This window comes from Humulus lupulus, chromosome 1 (genome assembly GCF_963169125.1).
Source record: "Humulus lupulus chromosome 1, drHumLupu1.1, whole genome shotgun sequence".
Lineage (NCBI taxonomy): Eukaryota > Viridiplantae > Streptophyta > Magnoliopsida > Rosales > Cannabaceae > Humulus > Humulus lupulus.
Window position 1 is genome coordinate 98725751 of NC_084793.1, and position 16964 is coordinate 98742714.

Genomic DNA, 16964 nt, shown 5'->3' on the forward strand with positions numbered 1-16964 from the left:
AATCTAAAGGCTCGGGAAGGATTTACTACCCAGTTTAGTAGTATTCGAGATCCCTTAGGCTAAAAATTTACCTTGAAGCTCGTAAATAATCTAAATTATTGATGGTTATCCATTATTGCGTTGTGACTAGGTTATACCGCTAGGGCTCGGGGATAGGGATCGTGCTTGGGATTGTCGTACCTTATCCGCTCGAGACTCAAGGTAAGAAAATTACACCCTGGTTGTGGTCGGGGCTCGGACCCCTATTAATGGATATGACTGTGGTTATAAATGTGATTATTCTATTGGGCATGCTTGTATATGCTGCATCTGTTTATGTATTTTGTAATTGATATGTTTGATTATATCTAGTCTGAAAGTCCGACCTGAGGGAGTCGGGGTCGACATCAAGCATGCGGAACGCAGCTCAGCCTAAGAGAGTCAGGGTCAGGCATAAGATCTGAAAGCTCGGCCTAAGAGAGCCAGACTTGAACGTCACCTAAATAATCAGAAGTGTCATTTGCACTTGTTTAATTTATTGATTGTTTACTTGGATTATATGATTGTTTAAGCAGATTATCACCGCTAAGTTCATTGTTTATATTTCGTTGCTTATTGAATCTGTTGATTTAAGTTCTCCTCCTGAGCCTTGGCTCATGGGTGCTAAGTCAAAGGGAAAGCTGGAGTAGCCATGAGTTTGAGAGCTTTAGGGGCAGCGTGTACATTTGCAGCTGCTCGACCGCCACGACCAAGGGATCAGCAGGGACTAAAGCAAAACTTAATTTTGCCACTTAGGCCCGCTTACGTTGTAATTATTTTTGAAGAGTTGTAAATGCCTTGTAAACACTTATTATTTTTGGGATCCCATGTACAGACTCAAACTTTTTAATGAAAACAACCTTTTCGATCTACAATCAAAATCTTTAAACCCTAATCCACTAATTGTCCTTAGTTACACATTTATATCCAAATGACTTGATTAGCAAGTTCAACACTATTTAAAATACACAGTATAATGGTCTTAGCTATCCAGGGTGTTACAGAAACGGTTATGGTTTTGTGCACCTTTTTATGCATTACCAATTTCACTATGTATTTAACCAATAATAACATGTATGTATACATTAAATCAAACACAATAAAAGATAGATCCAGATCTAGTATTTCTTGTAGCCTATCAATTGTCCCCACTATCTTTTATTATAATAATGAGCATCCAATCCACAAGATTGCACCAAGATCCACTCTGTGATCTTCCAAGCCAATCCTTAATGCACTAGGATGTGTGTAGGCACATGGGATTATATGGACAATATAGACTCTCTTGATGTACTCAACACATGACATCAAGAGAGGTTGGAGAATGAGAGAGACTAAGAAAGTGTATCGTTCTTTTTCAGGCTTTTCTAAAAACTGAATAATGTGTCTCTCTGAAAATCACGATACATTTTTATTTTATTAACCTAAAATATCTATCAATATACACTCAGACAATAACTAATAAGATTCAAATATAATTATTTAATCAATACTTTAACCAAATCAAAATATCTCTTTTAAATAAAATAATTCAAATATAACATTTAAAATTTGAACGATTCAAAATTAAGTCTGTCATAGTGTTGCACGTGTGTGGCACTATGTGTTGCTCCCTTTTTTTATTTATTTAATTAATAAGATAAAATATCTATGCATTAAAATAATATATTATTTCATAAATACATAAATATCAATTAATTCAAAATTAATTTTATCTTAGAAAATCTAAACAATTTATTATCATATAATAAATTAATATCATAATCTCTTAATATTAATCAATCCAAAGTCAATTAATATTATTCTCAACTAATGTAAAAAAAAATTTAAAAAAATATTAGTTAATTTAACTAATTACACATAATTATACATTTACCCTGTAAAATTAATTCCTTACAATTTTAGTCATTTCTCAATTTATTTTGTCAATACCACTCATACCCTAGATAGTGTTGTATAGAGTTGACTTGGGGACCATGGACCTATGATACTAAGCTCCAATAAACTAGACTATTAATTAAACTCTTTAGTTAAATAATCTTATTTATTAATTCTATTTTTACTCCACTATAAATACGGAGTTGAACTCTTCCTTATTATATATTTATAGAATTTTTTCATTCAGTCCATTCATATAATCAATTTATGTAGTTCTATCCTCTAATTATTGGTTCGTTAATTAGAGCATGCCAAAATTATCATTTTACCCTTCTAATTACCTTTTCTTCCTTAAGTACTATTAATTAACTGGTGAATAATTAATTTATAATCATATTATAAATTTAAGCTCAATAACTATTCCATTCTAGAATTAACCTATAAGGTAACCAATATTCGATCAATTTGGGAAAGCTTGGATTCCAAATCTTGTAAGATAATGTTCCCAGCCATTCGTGATATTGAATCTCCAAAACAAATGTCACTAGCTTCATTATTCTAAGAGACCTTAACGAGTGAATCAAAAGACCCAACATACATGAACATGAGTTCATGACTACTCAGGATTTAGATTAGTCTACATATTATTATCATATTGATATAACTTAAATCTTTATGAAAAATAGTATGTTTATAAAGAAATTAATTCATATTGGTCCAATCATATATAATCTAATGATAGAAAGTGCCTTCACTAAGATGTCTATATGCATCAGCGATCCGGATGTAGATCACATGTACCACAAAAATACTTAGTGAATTGTACTAGCAACTATTCATTAAAGATTCTATACTTTAATATGTTGCTGGTTATTTTATTCATTAGATATGATCTTAATCCTCTCGTATTCATACAAGAGCATACTCTCATTAATGAATATTGAATTTTTTTATATTTAAATATTTATTCTATAATAATTCAAACATTCAATTATATAAAAAATAAACTTTTATCTAATTCTAAAATAAAATATCTTTTACACATGCTTTTAGGATATTAACCCTAACAAAAACAGTTTATCTGGGCTGTAATATGTAGTTGACACAAAGAGATAGGGGTGTTGTGTACAATATAGATTCTACAGGATAAGAATACAATGAAAGAAAAAATGTATAATAATCTTCGTTAAAATAGAGAAATTCACCATTCATCACTCGATGGTTGTATGACACTTGACTTTAATCTTAAAGTAAGTAATGGACTCCTATTTGTACTCTTATGGATTTTGACTTATGAGGTACAGTCTATGAAAGAAAACATAGACCTAATTCTTGATACCTTGGAGTCAAAGGAATGCAGGTGGCTAGGAATATACTTTACACATATAGGCTCTGCTCCTTTATTTAATGGAAGTAGATTTATTATTCTTTTTAGTATTAATACAATACTTGAGCATAGAGAGCTCAAATTTTGTTGAGAACAGAAATCTTATCTGTAAACAAGTTACCGATATGTTCATTAGAGTATCAAGGGCAATGACTAACAAATACATAGTTAGAAAGGTTAACATATATTTGATCTAGCTTTAATTATGAAGTGCTTGTTAGAATACTATAATCTGAATTTAGCCCTAATTAATTCAAGAGAATCAAACAATAAATAGCCAAAGGTTAGCGGAAGCGTACCGGAGTCCATTGAATCGATTGTACAAGGCTATGATCTTCCGAATTTGCAGTCAAAACTTTTGAGAACCTTAGTCTCTTGATGATGGGGATTCAAGAGTGAAAAGATACGTACTGCAAATTGGGGACCATTACCTCTTTATTAATAACTGACAAATCAGTAACTAATCTTTATTTACTATTTCTAATTTGGCCCCTCATCAAATCAGAAATTGCCTTTATAGTATCCACATATTAAAATCATGACAATCATGCCCTTAAGTCATAAACTTTATTCCAAAATAGACCACATAAATTTGACTCATTTATATGATGACCCAACACATTTATATATACAATTGTGGCCCTAAATAAATTCCCAACAATCTCCCACTGGGCCACATATGTATACATATAAATGTGTTAACCTTATTGAGCTCATAACTTTGCCATCACAACCATAAGCATGTGCAATCTCGTCCATTAACTATATCAACATAGGATCAAAGCGATTTTCGTTGTATCAATCACAACTAAACCCATCAATGGTCACATATATCGATACAGTTAAATGACATAGATCAATCATGATAATGTGGTATGAAAATTACATGCATGGTGATCTATTCATGTCAATTTTCAATTGGTCCTACTTTACTTTATAGAGATCAAAACTTTAGCTTAATGTACAAAGTGAAATAAACTGAATAACATAATTTCTGATCAGAAAAATATCCAATTATACAAGTTTCATGAAACACATAAAAAACACAAAGGATAATAAAGACAAACTCCCACTGAATCTAGATATCCTCATACTCTAAAACACCCATACGAGCAGTGTGCTCACGAAAGACCTTGGGCGACAAACCCTTATTAAGGGGGTCTGCAATCATGGAGTTTGTACCTAAGTGTTCTATACAAATCTGTCCACTTTGTACCCTTTCTTTTACAACAAGGAACTTGATGTCAATATGTTTTGACTTTGTCGAGATCCTGTTGTTGTTGGAATACAATACAGCTGACTTATTGTCACAATACAACTTAAGTGGTCTTTCAATTCCATCCACAATGCGCAGCCCGGCGACAAAGTTTCTCAGCCATATACCATGGTTGGATGCCTCATAACATGCAACAAACTCTGCTGCCATGGTGGATGAAGCTATGAGTGTTTGTTTTGCACTCCTCCATGATATAGCTCCACCACCTAACAGATATATGTAGCCCGAAGTGGATCTCCTACTATCTTGGCATCCCGCAAAGTCGGAGTCAGAATATCCAATGATCTCAAAGTGATCTGACCTCCTATATGTGAGCATGTAATCTCTTGTTCTCTTCAAATATCTCATAACCTTTTTGGCTGCTTTCCAGTGATCGATTCCTGGATTGCTTAAGTATCTGCCTAACACTCCAACAATGTACGCTATATCCGGACGCGTACAAACTTGAGCATACATTAGACTCCCAACAGCTGAAGCGTAGGGAATCTTTTGCATTTCTTGAATTTCAAGGCTTGCTTTAGGGCATTGCTTAAGACTAAATTTGTCTCCTTTAACGACAGGGGTATCACCTGGTCTACAATCTTGCATGCCAAACCTTTTGAGTACTTTATCGATATAGCTCTTTTGTGATAATCCAAGAATACCCCGAGAACGATCTCGATGTATTTGAATTCCTAAAACAAAAGAGGCGTCACCAAGATCTTTCATCTCAAAATTTCTTGACAGAAATCTCTTGGTTTCGTGCAACATGCCTATATCATTTGTGGCAAGCAGTATGTCATCAACATACAAAACCAGGAAAACATGTTTACTCCCACTGAACTTGTGATACACACAATCATCAACAACATTCATCTCAAAACCAAACGAGAGAATCACTTGATGAAATTTGTAGTACCATTGACGGGAAGCTTGTTTGAGCCCATAAATGGATTTGGTCAATTTGCAAACCATCGTCTTTGGGTCTCCCGACACAAAGTTTTCAGGCTGCATCATATATATTGTTTCATCAATGTTTCCATTGAGAAATGCTGTTTTCACATCCATTTGATGAAGCTCTAAATTATAATGTGCAACAAGTGCCATGATTGTCCTAAAAGAGTCCTTTGATGAAACTGGAGAAAAGGTCTCCTTAAAGTCAATCCCTTCCTTTTGAGTATATCCTTTTGCTACAAGACGAGTTTTATACCTTTCCACATTACCTTTTGAATCCCGTTTTTTCTTAAAAATCCATTTGCAACCAATCAGTTTCTTTCCTTCTGGTAATGGGACAAGCTCCCAAACTTTATTGTCTTGCATAGACTTATACTCTTCATTCATTGCTTCAATCCAATTTTGAGAGTTAGAACTTTTCACGGCCTGATGAAAGTTGATTGGGTCATCTTCCATCATTCCATTGTCATCTTCATGTTCTTGGAGAAATATAATATAATCATCTGAAATAGCACTCCTCCTTTCTCTCGTGGATCTCCTTAATGACACTAGTTCTTGAGGTTGTTGAGTTTGTTCTTCTGGAGCAATTACCTCATTTTCATTTGGGGTTTGTTGAGGTTCCATATTCACTTTCTGATCAATGATAGGTGTAGGAACCTGAATATTGTCAAAAGTGATAGCAGAAATTGGGTTTGAATCCAATTCCTCTACAAAAGAAATATCTCTAACCTTATTTCTCCCCCCAAACTCAACATCCTCGAAAAATGTTGCAGTACCCGTCTCAAAAATATTTTTAAGTGTGGGATCATAAAACTTATAGCCCCTAGATCGCTCAGAATAACCAATAAAGTAGCTGCTCACTGTTTTGTAGTCCAATTTATTTTCATGTGGCCTATAAGGCCTTGCCTCAGCTGGACATCCCCAAATGTGAAAGTGTTTTAAACTAGGCTTTCAGCTTGTCCAAAGCTCATAAGGTGTTTTTGCAACTGCTTTAGTTGGTACTCTGTTCAGAATGTAAGCTGCTGTCTTTAATGCTTCTCCCTAGAGAGACTCAGGTAAGGTAGAATGAACAATCATGCTCCTTACCATATCCTTAAGAGTCCTATTGCGTCTTTCAGCTACACCATTCATGCTAGGTGATCCTGGCATGGTGTACTGTGGGACAATACCGCATTCCTCTAGGAATTTAGCAAACGGTCCTGGACGTTGTTCGCCTGAGCCATCATATCTACCGTAGTACTCACCACCACGATTGGATCTGACGTTTTTAATCCTTTTGTTGAGTTGATTCTCAACTTCAGCTTTATAAGCTTTGAACACATCCAGAGACTGTGACTTTTCATGAATAAGATATAGGTACCCATAACGTGAGTAATCGTCTATGAATGATATGAAATATTGTTGACCATTCCATGATGCTGTAGGGAATGGCCCACAAATATCTGTATGAATCAATTCTAAGACATATGTAGATCTGTTGGCACCTAATCTCTTAGTTTTGGTCTGTTTTCCCTTGATACAATTGACACAAACATCAAAGTTTGTGAAGTCAAGAGACTCTAAAATGCCATCAGCCACAAGACGCTCAACTCTACCTTTTGAGATATGACCTAAGCGCTTATGCCATAATGAGGCTGAATTTTCCTTATTTAATTTGCGTTTAGTACCACGTGATTCCACATGTAAGGTTTCATTATAGGATGCAATTGTTTCTAGCAAATAAAGGTTGTCATAAGCATTCAAGTAACCAGTTCCAACAACATTTGAATTTAAAGACAAACTAAATTGATTGTTTCCAAAAGAACAACAATATCCAAATTGGTCCAATAATGAAACAAAAACTAAATTTCGTCTAAAAGATGGTACAATAAAAGTGTCTTTTAAATCCAAATAAAAACCAGTTCCTAATAACAACCTAAAATGCCCAATAGCTTCAACTTCTACCGATTGTCCATCGCCCACAAAGATGTGTCTTTCACCATCACTTGGCTTTCGGTAGCTCAGGCAACCCTGCATAGAAACACTTATGTGAGTAGTAGCACCAGAATCTATCCACCAAGTGTTTCTAGGTACTAAAGATAAATTAACCTCAGAATAGACCAAAGTAAGAAACATACCTTTCTTTGCACGCCATGCGTGATATTTTGTACATTCCTTCTTCACATGTCCAGGCTTGCCACAAAAGAAACAACATGTTGGTTCCTTATGTTGTTTCTTTTGCACTAGACCCTTAGCAGCTTCATTTTCATGCTTTCTTTTCTTGCCCTTATCCTTAGAGGCACTGGCCAAGTGAACACTTCAGTTTTATCTTGCTTCAACCTTTCTTCCTCTTGTACACAATGAGAAATGAGCTCGTTTAGAGTCCATTTCTCCCTTGGACAGTTATAATTGACTTTGAACTGATTAAAATGTGCAGGAAGCGATATCAAAACCATAAGAACAAGCAAATCCTCAGAAAGCTCGATCTTAAGTGCCTTAAGTTTTGAAGCAATTTGGTACATTTCCATAATGTACTCTCTAACATTTCCTCGACCCTTATACTTCATGGACATCAAGGAAGCCAGAAGTGAAGTCATTTCTAGCGAAACGTTTTTCAATTGCATCGAGGAAATCCTTGGCCTTAGTGATCTCTTCAGATTCTGTGCCTCCGAAGGCTTCTGGAATGCATTGTTGCATGATCATTAGACTCATGCGATTAGAACGATCCCATCTCTCAAACTCCATCTTTTCATCAGGAGTGCTTTCTGCAGTAAGAGGTGAAGGTTATTCTTTCCTTAATGCATAGTCTAATTCCATGCAACCAAGGTTTACAAGTAATTTTCCTTTCCAAGCCTTGAAATTTGTCCCATTAAGCATGGGAATAAAGTTAATGTTGGCAGTTATTGTGGCAGGAGTAGATGAATTAACTGAATATATAACAAAATAACAAAAAACAAACTCACATAAGAATCCATATAAAACAATAAAATCAAATAATGGTTAATCTCATCTCAAGATACCAAACACATCATTAATATTAAGTCTTTGGATAGTAATATTAACTGTAAGCGGTACTCTTGTTGTAGCGATCAAACATTGACAATAAATTATGTCAAACAATATGCAATCTTTGGACTAACATATTATTCGCAAAAAAAAATACCTTACAATTGCCACATATTTATCACCACAGGTATGCATAAAATTCGGCCAAATATTAACTCACCTTTGGGTTAATTAATAAATGCATGAATTATATACACACTATTATCTTGATATTTTAATTAAATTAATCTACACAAAAGAGATCACTTTGGTGATATTTTGTTTCAATTTATTTAACTAAAATATAAGATATCCTTAATAAATTCCAAAACCAAAATTTGAATTTTACATTGTTGCTGAAAATTATTCCAAAATTAATAAACTGTATATAAGAAATATATACAGGTAAGTTAATATAAGCAATTACTGGTGAATATAATATTTATCTCCATCGAACACCAAAATATAAACACAAATAACCCACTCGTTAATAAACTGTATTTAAGAAATTAATAAACAATTCCTTATATACAGTTTATAGTATACAGTTTATAGGAATTTCTTATATAAACAATTCCTTATATACAGTTTATAGTATACAGTTATAGTATACAGTTTATAGGAATTTCTTATATAAACAATTCCTTATATAAACAAAAAGAAATATAAGCAAACAGGCCATCGAGGGATCAAATATAAGCAATCCCAAATTCCTGTATTACGGTATCAATGGGCGAAAACAGACCTAATCCTTATATATATATATATATATATACATTAACGAAACTAAAACAGAAATACAGATATGCTAATTCTTATACAATATACATGAAAGTTCATATCTACATAACTTTTGAACAATAGGATTAGAATTAGCACAGAATCGCATGAACTAATAAAATATATATATATATATAAACGATTGCAAAAATTAATTTTATGGAAGACCAATACTACCATATATTCTCAAGAATTAATTCAGGGATGCTCTGGTACCAAATGTTATAATACTATAATCTGAATTTAGCCCTAATTAATTCAAGAGAATCAAACAATAAATAGCCAAAGGTTAGCGGAAGCGTACCGGAGTCCATTGAATCGATTGTACAAGGTTATGATCTTCCGAATTTGCAGTCAAAACTTTTGAGAACCTTAGTCTCTTGATGATGGGGATTCAAGAGTGAAAAGATACGTACTGCAAATTGGGGACCATTACCTCTTTATTAATAACTGACAAATCAGTAACTAATTTTTATTTACTATTTCTAATTTGGCCCCTCATCAAATCATAAATTTCCTTTACAGTATCCACATATTAAAATCATGACAATCATGCCCTTAAGTCATAAACTTTATTCCAAAATAGACCACATAAATTTGACTAATTTATATGATGACCCAACACATTTATATATACAATTGTGGCCCTAAATAAATTCCCAACAGTGCTAGGAAAGGGTAATAACTTATGTAATAGCTATATCAATGGACAACTTTATGAGTTACAACTTATAATAATATAATATGTAATTTGATCTAAGAGTACTTCTATGAAATTTTCGTAGACAAATTCATGGTTAATAAATTAATTTATTAAGCCAAGATTTAGCGAGATAATTAATTTATTGGAGCTTAGAACTACGGGTCCATTTGTCTCCAAACTATCTTAATAACACAAACAAAGTATTTGGTGGATAAGAAATAATAACGTATTATTTTAAATTATTATTTAGAGAAATGATAATGCTGTGTTTAATTATTTATGAAATAATAAAATTATGGAAATTAAATGTGTTGATATTTTATTAAAAATTAATTAATTATACAACTATTTATAGTGTATAAATAAAACAGTATAATTAAAAAGAGGAAAATAATATTAACAAAATACAAATGGTTTTGAACCAAATGTTGGGCGCCCAACACAATCCAATAAGACTGTGATGGGTAGCCAAACCCTAGCAAGAACAGAGTTAGGATTAATTATCTCTCTCACTAAAAAAAGATTCTATAAATAGATCCTTAAGAAAGAGTGTTAGAGTTAATGTTCTTTTAGTTTTTGAAACTTAGTAGGAATACTCTTTCTTTCTTTCTCCCTTTAGCTCACACCAAAAGCAAGAGCATTTAAGTTTTATGAGTTTAATTTTTACATCTCAGGACAGAATACACACTCTCATGAGTTGAGATTCCAAACTGTGTATTAAATATTTATCACTGAAAAGTGAGACCCCTCATCCTCTTTGATTTGTGCAAGTCATAGTTTGGAAGACAAGTGGTAAGAAGGCTATCTATGAGGTGATACACGCAATATAAATGTTTTTCATCTCACGCACTATAAACGTAAATATTTTATTCCTTTCTCTTTGCATTTTTTTAATAGATCCATATGCATGATATAATCATATTCTAGTTATGATTGCTAAAGTGAGATTTATCTCATGTAAAATGCTATGATTAGTTTTGCAATTTTTATGAAATGAGATATTACACTTTCGCTACACTCACACGCGTGCAATAAAAAACAAACACCACGTCCACTAGCGACTTTTATTAGCTTTTTTGGTGCAATTTTGGTATCATTTTTGCATTCTCAAAACTAACTTGCATTCTTCATCATGACTGTCTTGTTTATAGGGTGGTTAGAGTACTAGGTTTTCTTATGATCAAGGAAGATATTTAGCCAATTTATTATAGTTCAAACATTCAAATTCAGCTTACAAAATTTAGTACATTAAATATATTAAATAATAGTTTCCTATTTACATGCTTGACTAACCAACATTGAAGAAGTATTAAATTCTAATTATGAAGATTGCATTCTATCTTTGGTTGGCTGAGCTTATCTTGCTCGTGCTTCCATTGGCTATTTCTTGAGCATGCTTTCAAGAGCTAATCACCTCGTCTATTAAGAATCATCCTTCATAGACTAGCTTAGTTGCAAATATTTATTCATATACAAGCACCTTCTAGATATTCAATGAGGTCAGTCTTGAGCACTAAGTGTGATGGAGAGAGAGAGAGAGAGATTAGATGAGACTTGGGGAGAAGATTGAAGAAGGGAGGGAAACTTGAGAGATTGAAGAGGGGCGACGAGCTAGGGTATTTTTGGGTTAGGTTTAGATTAATTGATATATATATATATATATTTAAGGATTTCTAGGTATAGGTAAACCCAAAACTCTAAATACCTATTGTGAGTTCGATCTGATCTGGGCAGGTATTGAACGTATTTCGAGTGATTGGAGTTGGGTATGGTTGGGATTCAGATGTCAGGTACGGGAAGGTTACTCGAGTTGGGTTAGGTTTAAGGCTCGATGTTAATCCTTAATAAGGACTAGGGTTGGCCATGACACCCTAGTTTTTTTATTTTATTTTTATATATGTATAAAAGTTTGTATAAGAAATTAAGAAATAATAATATAAGAAATTTTAGGAAACATTATATATAATCTTTCATTATGGGTGCTCCTTAACATTTTTTTAAATTGCTCCTTAACTATTTGCTCTAGCTTCATTTAGTCATTTGTCAAGTTTTTACTTAACTTCTCAAAATTTTGATTCCATTTTGAATCATTTTCTTTGCTCATGTATACATACTTAATGAGTCATCACTCTCTCGTTATTTTATTCAAACTTTGTACTAGCTATAGTTTGAATTAAATATTTGCACCTTTAATTTATCAAAATAGTGAGTTTGACCCAAGTCAACACCCCCACTACTTTTTACACTTCAATACTCAAGATAAATACACTTTCTTGAATATTGATTCTAGAAACTTTTTTTTTATTATTGTTCCTTTTATGTTATATATTGATTCTTCGTTGAACCAATCTCACAAACTAACATTAGACACCAAGCATGTCTAGATCACGCATATTATATACATAAAGCTTAAAATGATTTAGAACGTGGAATTCCAAATCATATAACTTGTATATATACATTTTAATAAGATGATCAAATTAATCAATCATTTCTCAAAATAAATTGACTAATTTTGGAGCATCACCCCCACATTTCTCATAAATGATAAAATGTCATTTTAAAATAGAAATCTCTTCATTTCTATTAAGTCCTTTACATTATCCTCCAAGATAATACTAGACTTATAATTCCCCAAATTCATTATGAGTCCTTAAACAACATGATAATTACAACAAGTCAAAGTAAACAACACCTCAATGTTAACTTATTTTGACTCATTTACTTGAAGAAGAAAAAACAAGACACATCTATTTGAAAGTAACATTCAATTGGTTTGCTTTCTTTTCACATTTCACAAGATGAAATAAGTAAACACAAATACAATGTGAAAATTTCTCAAACAAATAATCAATAATGTTTACTTTTAGTTGTCTAAATTATCTCAAAATTACTTAAACAACTTTTGTGCATTTTCTAAGAGTCTCTTTGAGATTCTTTTGAAAACACAACTTTGACATCCATTGATTTTCTCATCAAAATCAAATTTGAAGATGTCAATTTTAAACATTTAATCAAAGAAAATTAACCCTCGTTGATTTAATTAACACTTTCTCTTGCTGTAGTTTAAAATTATGAGATTAATTTAAACATATCACCATCTTTAACCAAAATGAACAAAATTATCATCAATTCATTTACTATTTTTTGTTTTAAGATTCAAAATTACTTCTCCAATTTTGTATTGTCTCCTCATTGAGGTATTGAATATTTAAGAATTATTGTCACTAAATAATTCTCAAAAAAAAAAAAAAAATTACCACACTTTATTAGACTCCAAGGCTATAGGTCAATATGTCATCCCATAATTTTGGATCCACTTTGATCCATTCTTGCAATAGCAAGACATACTTATCATAAGATGTAACTCCCTTAGGTTCATCATTTCTTATCTCATAATTGAGATGCTCAACACTTAAATGAGAAAATTTAAATTCTCAATTAATTCTCTTTATTCACCAATTAAAGAGTAATTCATCTCATTCCAACAACAGTAGGATAAAACCTATTTCTATCACCTTAATTATCATATTATATAGCACACCATAATAATTCACATGTATATCCCCATATAAATATACTTTTAATTTAAAAAATATTAGTATGATTATATCTCAATTGCCAACACATGTGATTTATCATACTATTATGCTTTTCCATTCATATAGACATAAATCACACATATACATATAATGATTTACATATATACATGTTTTAATTTATAATGATTCAACTTAAATCAATAAAACATGTCAACTTAAATCACCAATTTACATGCTAATAAATTCCTATTACCACAGTATATGACAAATTACGATATAGGAAATACCAATTTCAAGATTATGATGACATATCAAATATTTTTCTTATAAAAGAATTAGCATGTCATGACATAGATTACATATATTTCAAATCACAAAATTACACACATATATATACCCAAATATGTGAATATATATCACCACACTATTATTTAAAGTAGTGTATTGTAAAGTTTAAACTGCCATGCTTACCCATAAGTGGTTTGAACTCTGAGATCTAACTTTATACCATAAAATGAAAGTTCTCCAACTCCTTTCTTGTGATGTGTCAAGAGTATCACATTGATCATCCTCCAATAGAAACTTTGATTACATCACCTTCCAAGAAAAATAGCTTTTAGATTGTTAGAGAATATTAACAATGAAGATGATTACAATCAAAATGAACACAATATATATATATATAATACTCTACTAGAAATATAGGCTTCTACTTCGTTTTTTATACAAACAATAATTAAAAACTGAAGTAAAAGCTTCTAATTCTAAATGGGCTTATACTTCGCTTGTGGGAATGGTGCTTAAAAAAAATAGGCTACTATTTCGCTTTCATAAAAAACGAAGTAAATAAAGCAATAAGACGAGGGTCGTGTTTGGTTGGTACACCGAAAGGGGGGGTTTCCACTTCGGTTTTTATGAAAGAACCGAAGTGGAAAAGTGCACGTGCCAAACAGGCCCCTTAGTTATTTTGAGACCATTTTACTTCAGTTTATATATAAAAATTGAAGTAGAAAGTCCACATTTCCCTCATCTCTCTCTTTGAAGCAGAAACCCAAAAGCCAAAAACGTCATTTCTGGTCGTAGATTAAGGAGGGTTTGGTTTTCTAACCTTTTATTTTTTTGTTTTTCTACCATTTCTGACCAATTTCCTTGCTCAAAAACTTAAGTAAAGGCTCAAAATTGATCTATTTTAATTTTTAGGGTAAAAAAAAAGCGTCTGGCAGTGGGTATATTCGGAGTTAAAAAATGGGTTCTTACATGATTTTGATTGGATTTTTGGGGTTTAAATATATTCTTGAGCTTCAAAATAGGTATGGATCGTTCAATCTTTGGTTGTATGATTTTGATTATAATTTTCTATATTATTTTCAAATTTTTGTTTTTATATATAATGTGTTTTTTTTGTAGCTTTTTATATATAATGTGTTGAATGTGTTGTTTGTATATATGTTTAGAGTTGATTTTGAGCATTAAAGAATGTTTGAATCCAAAAAACTTTATTTGTATTATTTATATATATACATCATTCCGAATTTCATATTTATTTTGTGTGATTTTCTATTTATTTATTTTGCTATTTTATATAATGTTATCAATCATATATAATAAATTAGTGAATTTTAAAATTTGTGAGAAGGTGAACTTCCTATTTTAATATTTTAACTTATCTAGGTTGTGTTGTTGCTAATGTTATAACTTAGAGAACATAGAATGCTTAGATTATTAGTAACATTTGTTTTTGTTTTCTTTAACTAGTTAGTTTGATATGTTGTTTGTTTATTATTTAACTAAGTTTTTTTTAAAACTTTTTAATAGTCTTGTTGATTTAGTGGCGAGCTTGGTGTTGATTTCGGGTGACCTTAATCTAGAGTAATATTGGAGGTGTGTAATTTTGTAATTTTAGATATCACTATTGCAATATTTATTTATCAAATTAGTGAAGTAGGTTCTGGAAAATTTGTGGGTTGTGGTGATATAAGGATGAAAATATGTGTGTTGATTTTTGTGTTGAATTTGTAGGTAATTATAAAATTGGAATATGCTATAAAAACAGAGGAAACTCTGCCGAATTTTCTCTTAAGATTTACTAATTGTTGCCTTTAAAGTGTTTCCTAAAGAACTGTAGTGATCCTGGACGAATTCAGTGCCCATGTGATTAGATTAAAGCATCCCTTCAACTTTAACTAAATCTCAGGACAAACATGAAACTATATGACATTATGCTTATCTACTATGTGATTTGTTGAATATTTTCATAGTAAATTGAAATAAATTAGAGATCTTGTACGGGTAGCAAATGCATTAGAAACCTTAAAAGACAAAGTAAGTTTATTTTTCATAACTTATTTATGTATAATATAAACTATAAAATAATCAATATTGTTATTAATTTATGTTTGTTAATTTTACAGTTTGATGGGAAAAAATATAGCGAGATTGCAAACCGCTTGTCAATCCAACACGAATGGTTAGGACGATTGATGACTTACAACCTATTTTGTTTATAATAAGTTCATTTAGTTCTATGTTTAGTTTTATGTCAATGTGAATGTATCAATGTTTAGGCTATTTAACTTAAGTACTTATATCAATGTATAAATTTTTATTGTACCTAAATACTTATAACAATGTATAAATATTTAATTTTTAATATTTTTAATTTCTAATTGATTGAGCCATTCAAAAAATCAGGATTAATTAGAATTGTAAAAATATTTATAAATTTGAAAAACATAATTAATTTCCAATTTCATTAAATTAAGTTGAAAATTAAAAAAAAATAAGCTTTTACTTCAGTTTTTATGTATAAACCGAAGTAAAAAGTGGGGTTTCTACTTCGGTTTATACATAAAAACCAAAGTAGAAAGGTTCACAATTCTTACCTACACTTCCATTCAAGACTTTCTACTTCACTTATTATGTATAAACCGAAGTAGAAACCCCACTTTCTACTTCGGTTTATACATAATAACCAAAGTAGAAAGTCAATTTTCTATTTCATTTTTTCACCACTTTTTACTTCGCCCCAAACTACTTTGGTTGTGATTTTATGCGAAAAACAAAGTCTTTCCACCTTAAAAACCAAAGTAATAGCCCCATTTCCTTGTAGTGATATTGATTAATAATATTACATAAGTAAAAGAAAAAGATGAGAAAAGATTACATTACTTATGACAATTATCATAAGAGTAGAATGTTAAAGATGAAGATCTCAAGAGGAACACAAAACTTAAACAATGTTCAAAACCTTTGTCCTAAAAGTTATTTGCTCCCTCATAAGAACACTTTGGGAATACTCTTTAGAAATGCTTCTAAGGATTTATCAAGCCTTCTTTCATACTCATGATTGTGTTTTAAAAATGAGCATGCCATCACAAGTATTCTAAACTATGTAGTGTGTTTTTCACATTCACACATTACATC